The following is a 9,399-nucleotide window of genomic DNA, read 5'->3' on the forward strand; positions in this document are numbered from 1 at the left end:
TTTTCCCCTAAGAGTTTCCAGAAGAAGTATAGACAGCTCTGCCGGTACGTAGACTGTAGGACCTCTGACCTTGAGAACTCTAAGGTAATAAATCTGTATTGTTTTAAAATGCAAAATTTGTGGCAAGTTGTTGGAGCAGTCATAGGAAATTAGTAAAGCATGTTTGCTTCTAAGCCCCTGTACTGGGCCACGGTCATATTATGGTAGCTGGGCTCTAAAAAATGTTTGCCAATTCTGTCTCCAGTTTTCATCTTATATTCTGTATTCTGTGGAAAGAGAGATGGAAAAGAAGCAAGAAATCCAGATATTTCGATCTTAAAACTACGTTGTGGCAGATAAGAACCTGGGCCATCCGGCCCTATTGGAGAGAGGACTGTCAATGAGGAATGTGCTCCTGACAAAAGCAGCAGCTCGCTTGTTGGAATATTCGCTGGCAGTGTGCCAGGTCTGCCTGATAGGGGGACAGCAACCCTGGCCAGTGCCGTGATTCGGACATTTAAACAATACAAGTTAAATGATAGACATAAAGACCGAGGAACTGGATGTTGTTACTAAATTCCTTTTTAAAAGCTTTTTTAAAAATTTATTTAATTATTTTTCAAGTACAGTTTTCTGTCTATTACTTCCATGCCATCCCACCCCCCAGTGCTCCCGCCTCCCTCCCATTTCCACCCTTCTTAGTTGTTGTCCATGCATCCTTTATATTTGTTCCTCTAAATCCCTTCCCTATTTCCCCTGAAATTCCCTCCCCTCTCCGCTCTGGTCACTGTCCCCCTGTTCTCTATTTCAGTGTCTTTGGTTATATTTTGCTTGCTTGTTTGTCTTGTTGTTTATCTTCCTGTTAAAGGTGAGATCATATGGTATTTGTCCTTCAACACCTGGCTTATTTTACTCAGCATAATGCTTTCCAGTTCCATCCATGCTCTTGAAAAGGCATGAGCTCCTTCTTTCTTTCTGCTACATAGAATTCCATTGTGTATATGTACTATAGTTTTTTGATCCATCCATTTATTGACGGGCACCTAAGTTGCTTCCAACTCTTGATTTCTCAAATAGATAACACAAATTTAAAAGCAAGTAACTAAGAATTGGAAATAAGTGGAGAACCAGAGTCTCCGAAAACACTGAACCTCATGAAACTGGCAAACAAAAGAAGGTGAGTCAGCCTAAGGCTCAGTAGTCAAAAGAGATGAACACTTAAGAAGGTTGAATGTTGAACTGGGGTAGGCCTGTGACCCCAGAAGCAGAACCCATTTGGAAAAATCTGGGGCCTTGGCATACAATTTTGGGACATCTCTAGGAATGTCTCTGAAGAGTTTTGACTCTTCAAATTTATATGAACCACTTGAGCCTAACTGAAAAAGTGGCCCATCTTCTTCCACCCCAGTTAAAAGTTAGCACTTTCTTCTGGAGGAAAATGCAAAAATTTTCTTTGCTACCTTCCAGAGATGCCCCCTACTTGCACTGCTGCAGGCCTATAATTAGATCTAAATGGTTACATAATCCATCCATACCATGCTGGGAATAATAGAAGACCAAGGAAATTATACCCACAAGTAACAGCTGGAATGAGAAAGCATTTATTCCTAGGAACAGTGAGATAGGAATCTGAGTGTGTTTGATCAAAGGAGCTGGAACATAGCCTGGAAAAGGGCAGTTTATTAATTTGGAGTCACTAGTTCAGTATTTATACAGGATTTCACATTCTGGCAAGACCCTCAGCGTATCGTGCAAACTTGCTATTAGAATTGGATCTCAAAGCTGAGAAAACATAATGACCACAATGAGTGCTATTAAAATGCCTGAATTGTCAGAGCAGATAATAAAGGGATTAAAGGCCAAGGAAAGCAGGCATATTGGATTGAATATAGTAAGTGAGGCCTAAAGATTATGTGATGTCATGCGGAGAATTATGAGAATACCCAGAGAATTATGTTCCAGGACCTTGAAGCCATACCATTCACCCATGACTGTCAGAAATACACGAATGAGAAAAATACTGAGTGGCAGTCATCATTAAGAGCTTCAGCTGTGGCTCTCTGACAGTCGGGGCTGATTGCAGAATGGCTATTATAGAACTTGGCAGCTTGCTGAAAGCAACAGGAATGGTGATATGGCCCCAAAGTAGTAGAAAGCAGGTGGCAGTGTTGAACCATCAGAAGCCGTGGGGCTGTAGTTATCATAATGACAGACACTTTTAGAGTGACCCTGTTGGTCAAGGGCCCCTGACACATAGAGAATCGTAAAGATGTTTCAAAGAGCAGGGCATCCCTAAGGGTTAAGTGTAAGACAGTTAACAAATGTACCATTAAAATGTATGTGCGTGCAGAGAATGTGTATAGAGAAAAAGCAGAGCTGAAAGCAGTTGCCCCGATAAAAATGATCATACTATGCTCAGTTTCCAAAATCTGAGCATATATTTTTTTACCTGATCCAGGAAGTGCTACCTGAACAGATTACCTTATCCCCAGAGAAAAGACCCTGAAATACCATAGCTGCTATATTCTGCAATAATTTCCCCAGCCGTTCTAGGTTCCTTTCAAAGGGACCTATGGGTACTTACCTGAATGATTGTACACTGAGTTGAGAGAAATACACAGACATTTCAAGGATCACTGGACACAGGGTTCCGTTAATATTGATACTGCAGACTTCAAGCATTATCATAGTTGCCTCAAATAATAAATAAAATGTTGGCCCAATTCTAGCTGCAGTAGGTCATATAGATGTGCAAACCCAATCATTGCTTATTTATGTGGTCCCTGATGCATTTCTGAGATTGGCACAGTTGGCAGTTTTAATAATGCCCACATTGCATTGTTGGGAGGTGAGCTAAGAGCTAATAGTGGTGAGGGTCAAATGGAAGCCTCTGAAACCGCACGCCCTTCTAACCAGGACAGAATAATATTGTCATTTCAGAGTGAGAGAAAAAGTTGAGATGAATGCCACTCCTTAAGATCTCAGGAATGCAAAATAAGTTATTTTTATTACATTTGCATTTAATTCATCAGTCTGGCCCTGCCGAAATTGAATAGACCTTGGATAATCACTTTAGACTACCACAAGGTCAATTAAACACTAGACCTGATCACAACTGCCATATCTGACGAAGTGTTGTCCCTAGGCAGGCTAATACACAGTCACATGATCATATGCAGCCAATGACTTAGGACTTTCTGGTCTATACTAATTAGGAAAGAAAATCAGAAACAGTTCACATCCACATGAAATGGGCCATAATGTGTATTTATTTTTACCAATGGCTAGCCATTCTATCCTTTACTTTAGTAAAACCCCAAAAGATATAGGGTGTCTGAACATTTCACAGAGTATCTGTGAATAGATGTATTTTATAATAAATGTTGATTTATTATAATGATGGATCGTGCTGATTAGGCAGGATGAGCAAAAAGCCCTATTATCTTGTTAAATTGTATGTGTTCCAAAGAGTGAGAAATAAGCCCCATGAAAAATTGGGAGTCTGATACTTCAGCAACAAAATTTAGAAGTCCACTGGCCAGGGGCATGCCAATACTTCACCCTCAAAGCAAAAGAAAAATTACCGTATCTTCTACCCCTTCCTACCAGAAAGAAAGCTCAATGCTAGGAAAACCTCTTAAATTCTACAGATACCATATTCCATACCTAGGAATGCAATTCTGGCCCAAGCACAGGGTGACATGGGATGCTGCCAGTTTGAATAAGAGCTGGAACAAGAAGGGCTACCGTGCAAGTATTTCTGTCACTCAGATGTTCCAGCACAGCATATTGTGTTGGAGATTTCAGTGGTGGAAAAGATTGATTGTGCATATTATGGCAAGTAGCAGTAGAAAAATGAAAGGCCCTTAGGTTTCTAGACTAAGGCCATGTCATTTCTACCAGAAAATTACATATGTTTCAAAAAACAGCTACTGGCATGCTGATTGGCCCTGGTCGAGTTGAAATGTTTGACCATCAAATAACCAAAGAACCTATTTTACTGGGAAAGAAATGTAGAAGTAGCCCAATGAATATGGAGCCCACAGGTTATATTCAGCCTCAACAAGATGGCAGTATTTGGTGTATGTGTAGCTGAAGTAACCTCTCAAATTCAATACCAGAATGAACTGAGTAAACAGTTATAAGTACACATGAACAAGTACAGCAACTCTGGCCTGAAAGAGCTGTGGTTACCAAGAGCACAGAATTTTAAGGAATGAAAGTTTGGGTCTTACTATGAGATATCCCACCAAGACCAGCAGAGGTGAAATCTTAGGGCAAGGGGAATTTATGGTGGATAGTGATCGTGTACAAGTTGAAACCTTGAGACAAGCTGCAGGGAAACCTTGTTATTTTAAGTGTTCTCCTCATGAGGAGGCCCCACCCTGCTTGAAAGGCTGTTCCTTCAATCTGTTGGATTAAATGAAGCTAAACAGTCCAAAGAGTGCACTGTTCAGACATGGCGATGAGCCATTTAGATTCCCCTTCAGGAGAGAACTTGCTGCCCACTTATGATTGATTACATGCTATATCTCCCTGTTAACTCATTAGAGGTTCACCTCAGATTTCAAGACAAAGCCCTGTCTGTGTCAAAATGGCCTTCAACCAATAATTGTGGATGGTGTGGGAATAGCATGGCCATTGTCTTCCCAGGACTCCTCTAATGGGCAATCTTCATTCTTTTGCTCCACGTTGGACTAGCAAAAACTTTGTGGGGTCAGCAATAAGGTCTGGAAATCCCCCTATTCAATCCTGCCTCCTCCCCTTCCCTTCTACAGTTTTGTTTTGTTTTGTTTTTTTACTAATAAGTCTTTCACTCACTTAACTTCACCTTACAACTGCTTCCCAGGGAACCCGACCTGTCTCAACTAGCTGATATCCATACATTCTCTGCAGAAATTAAGGAAATGTCTAATATATGATATTAGATGTATACTAATATCCTATTATTTTGCAACATTAATAGAAAGCCATGACATGGGAATGACAATTTTAATATGCATTTATCTAGTTACAGGAACAAGTTAAGATATTAGTATGGAAATGGTCATACATGTATGTGACATATTATACACGTACACATCAATGAAAGAGATGGTAATGTAAAATATTTTACTCAATCTCATAATGTAGTGCCATATTGTCAAAAGAGGATACAAAAATATCAAAGGGAAGACTTATGACAGAATAATCAAGCTATTAGTTTTCTGCTTGCTGGGTAAAAGAGCCATAATTTCATAACATTTTATTAACAGCTATCTTCTAGTGTAGGAGAGAAAAAATAATATTCATGATTACCACCTATAAATTGAGATACATATAAATTTAAAGCACAACAAAGACAGGAGAAATATATTTAGATCTTTAGCTCAACCCCATGAATCATTTTAAACAGAAATTTATAATTGCCAAGTAATTAAAATACATGTTATTACAAAAATTGTCTAAGATAACACAAGAGCCCTCAATGTTGATTATAAGACAATAAATATTGATGTGAAATATGCTAGGACCAAGTGATGATTCTTCATATAAAAAACATAATGTATTTTACCCTCCCATAGTTATGATGAGATTATAATTTATTATACCTAGAAAGAGTGCATGTCCACAGAAATTATGCACTTTATAATTTTTCCAGGCATTTTATTTACCATGCCTGCAGTGTTATGTATTGTTTCATGGACAATGACCATTATGAAGGCTCAAACATTAGCGCTTTAATTCATCTGCAGACTTATTCCAGAAATAGGCCATACACAATGTGTCATCTCTATGACATTTTCCATTGAGCAACTCACAGCTTCCACATGTAACTATACTTTATGGCTTCACCTCTTCTTGAGAATGGGTATTTAACATAAGATTATTCCCAAAAATATTTTAATTAAGAAATTGTAGTAGTGTATAATGACATTATCAAAAGAGTGAATTAAACCAGGTTTGGAACAAAAGTTTAGGCAAATTATTTCTAGAATGGTCAAAAGTTTTGTCCCTTATTAAATTAAAAAATTAACATAATCCAGTGTGAGACAGTTGTAGAGGTCAATATAAAAAGTTACTTTGCTGTACTAAAGTGTTTTCTATAAAAATTGTTTTAACTTTCTAGAATTTGACAATTTCTACAGTAGAAATGTAAATTTCAAATGCTAGGGTTTCTATGAATGAACTATTTTGTCTATCAGCCACCTATTGGTTCACTGTAGCTTGCATTTGTGAAAAAGGATTAAAGGTGTTGGGGTGCTTTCATCAGGTTGGAAAAAATGAAGTAAAGCAATAATTTACTTAATAAATAAAGTAGAAAAAAGTTATTTAGGGATGATATTGATCAAATCACTCTTTAGAGAACACAAAAGTATTCATATACAATAGTTTGGTGGACTCAAATTAATTAAAATCTAGAATAGAAAAGGCGAGTGGTAGAATTTTTCTTCTTAGAAGTCTCTAAGGCTAGAATACATGCTTTTCTCTGGGTATCTTTTAGCTTTACACACCTTCAATTGGAATGTCTATGGTATTTATTTCTTGAATATCATTTTAGCAGTTTCCATCTACTGCATTTAACAAAAACGCCTCATGTATGGTATGCTACCTTTGAAAATTAATTAATACACACTATTTTTCAGAGAAGTTTTAGGTTAACAGAAAAATTGAGCAGAAAGTACAGAGTTCTATATACCCGTCTCTCCCCCTGCCACACACATTTTTTCTATTATTAACATCTTGCGTTAGTGTGGTGCATTTATTACTTGATACATTATTATTAATTGAAGTCCCTGATTTACATCATGGTTCAGTTCTATGGGCATGGAACAATGCATAAAGTCATACATCCACCATACAGACAACAGTTTCACTAACCTAAAAAACCCCTGTGCTCCACCTATGCATCCCTCCCTGGCAACCACTGATCATTTTACTGCCTCTATAGGTTTTCTTCTTCCAGAATGTCATATAGTTGGAGTCATACCATGCTCACCTTTTCAGACTGGTGCTTCCTTTTCAGTGCTGGATTTTCCATCCCTGCTTTATGCATTAGTGTGTTTCTCAAAATACAAAGTCAAGACCCTTAGAGATCATTACTTTATTGCATGTAATATTTATATTTAAGAACCCATCTAAATGTTTAAGGATACTGATAATAAATAACATGAGATTCTCTCTATGTGACCAAATATGAGTTTATTTTATATTACAACCTACATCAAGGTATGCTTTTTATATACTAGTATACATTTTTACTTGGTATATTTAAGCTACTAAGTACTGCTTTTAACTTTTTTTGGTACTTATCATCTGTGGAAAAGTGTATTTTCTATGTAATTTATATACAACCTGAAGCAAATATTACTAATATATTGATTACATTGTTCATGATCTTCTTTCTCAATTTTGCTACCTATAATGGAATACATCATCTAATTATTGTCAAGATTGCTGGGTTTTTTTTAATGTATATATTTATCTAGCCCTAGCTGGAGTGGCTCAGTGGATAAAGTGCCAGCCTGTGAATCAAATAATTGCTGGTTCAATTCCCAGTCAGGGTATGTGCCTGGTTGTGGGCCAGGTTACCAGTAGTGGGCAGGAAAGAGGCAACCACACATTGATGTTTCTCTCCCTCTCTTTCTCTCTCCCTTCTCCTTTCTCTAAAAATAAATAAATAAAATCTTTAAAAAATAAAAATATTTATCTGTTTTTACAGTTGTTTAAAATACTCCTTTGCCCCTCAGTTTTTTAATATGATAGGTATGTGAGACAATGACTATAATGACTACATAAATAAATCACTAGTTGTATATTGTGCTCTGTTCATAAGACCAGAAAATATTTTAATTATCTGCTTTATTCTTTTAAATGTAGAACCATGAGAGTTATGATATTTTTATTTAATATTTTAAATAAAATAAGAGTGTGTAGACAAAAGTACACAAGAGTGTGTAGACAAAAGTACAAGTCTACAAAACATAAAAGAATTGTCAGTGCTAATTTACATTCCTGCTGGTTAAGTGGAGTAGAACACTATTTTTTTCCCTCAAGTTCATTCCTAAAAGAGTTTTCAAGAAATTATGGAGATTGAATGCAAAAAATGAAAGCTCTTTTGAATAAAACATACCACACGTATGGTTCAGTTTCCTCTCCCATCTTGTTATAGAACTAGAAGACAGATTTTTTTTTTTTGCTGTAAAAAGCTTTATTGTTTCCATTTGGTCCAGTGCATGGGAGAAGGTTGCAGGGTGGTTAAAAGGGTGACTAGTGGTTTCTGGGAGTGGCTCAGTCAAAAGCCAGACACCAGGGAAATGCAGAGGGTCCATCAAAGGCCTCTGGACTCCAGAGGCTCCTAGTTGTGCTTGAGGGTGAGCCTTTTGAAAAGATATTCGTCCATCCCAGCCTGGGGTCCACCCAGCCTGTGGATGTCAGTCAGGTGGTTGCCCATCTTCTTGATGAGTTTCACCTCCTCATCCAGGAAATGGTTCTCCTGGAAGTCACAGAGATGAGGGTCTGTGCAGGCAGAGCCGAGGGAGTGCAGATCCAAAAGGGCCTGGTTGAGGTTCCTCTCCAAGGCCAAGGTTGCCTGCATGGTGTCCTGAGTTTTACCCCACCCATCTTGGGAAGGCTTCACCATGTCCTGAAATAGAATTTGGCCACCGTGCTGGTTTGGCAGCTTTCAGAGACAGTACCCTCACGCTTCTCCTCCACCAACTCTCAGAACTGGCCCACACTCTGCAGAGACTCATTTTCTTGGTCGAAATAGAAGCCTAGAATGAGGTGGGTGCAGGAGGCCTTCAGATGCAGGTTGGCCAGGTGGTTGATGGCAACTTCCCCCTCTGTGGAATAATTCTGATGAATTTGGGAGCTCATGGTTGCTCAGCAGTGAGTAGTTAATGTCAAAAATGGTGTTGGCTGGTGTCGGAGACTGAGGATGGCTGAGGTGTTTGCAAAGGAGGTGACTAGAAGAGGTTGGAGGGTAGTTGAAAAGAAGGGGCGTCCCTCCATCTGTTTCATCCAAACCCTATTGAAGCCAGAGACAGATCCCAGGACAGCTGAGGGCACTCTAGAAGACAAATTATCTTTATGGCTGTGGTAGGAAGAGTGATGCGTGCTTCATACACAGAAGAATAAGTAATAATAATTTATAATATAGCCAATAATTTATAATATACAGAATAAAATCTAGTCAATTTCTACAGTTGCTAATTATATTTTCAAGATTGTTATAAGTGTTTACATCTATAATAATCTTCACATAATCTCTGTAAAGGAGAACCTAGTGTTATACCCATTTTATATCAAAAGAAACCAACAAACAACAGGTTTGCCTTGTGTGGAGACATCCTGAGATAGAAGCAGTATTCAGACTAAGTATCAGGCCAAAGGCCACACACTTACGCTCTATAACGTTGCCTATCTGCTCTTTTATTG

General features: G+C 38.1%; 1 pseudogene; it reads right to left on the reverse strand.

Moving 5' to 3' along the window:
• Nucleotides 1-8,314: 8,314 nt before the first annotated feature.
• LOC118995767 (ferritin light chain-like) lies at nucleotides 8,315-8,838 on the reverse strand (annotated as a pseudogene).
• Nucleotides 8,839-9,399: the final 561 nt, after the last annotated feature.

Source organism: Sturnira hondurensis, unplaced genomic scaffold, assembly GCF_014824575.4.
Source record: "Sturnira hondurensis isolate 20B ecotype Veracruz unplaced genomic scaffold, ASM1482457v3 Scaffold0010428, whole genome shotgun sequence".
In the NCBI taxonomy this organism is placed as follows: domain Eukaryota; kingdom Metazoa; phylum Chordata; class Mammalia; order Chiroptera; family Phyllostomidae; genus Sturnira; species Sturnira hondurensis.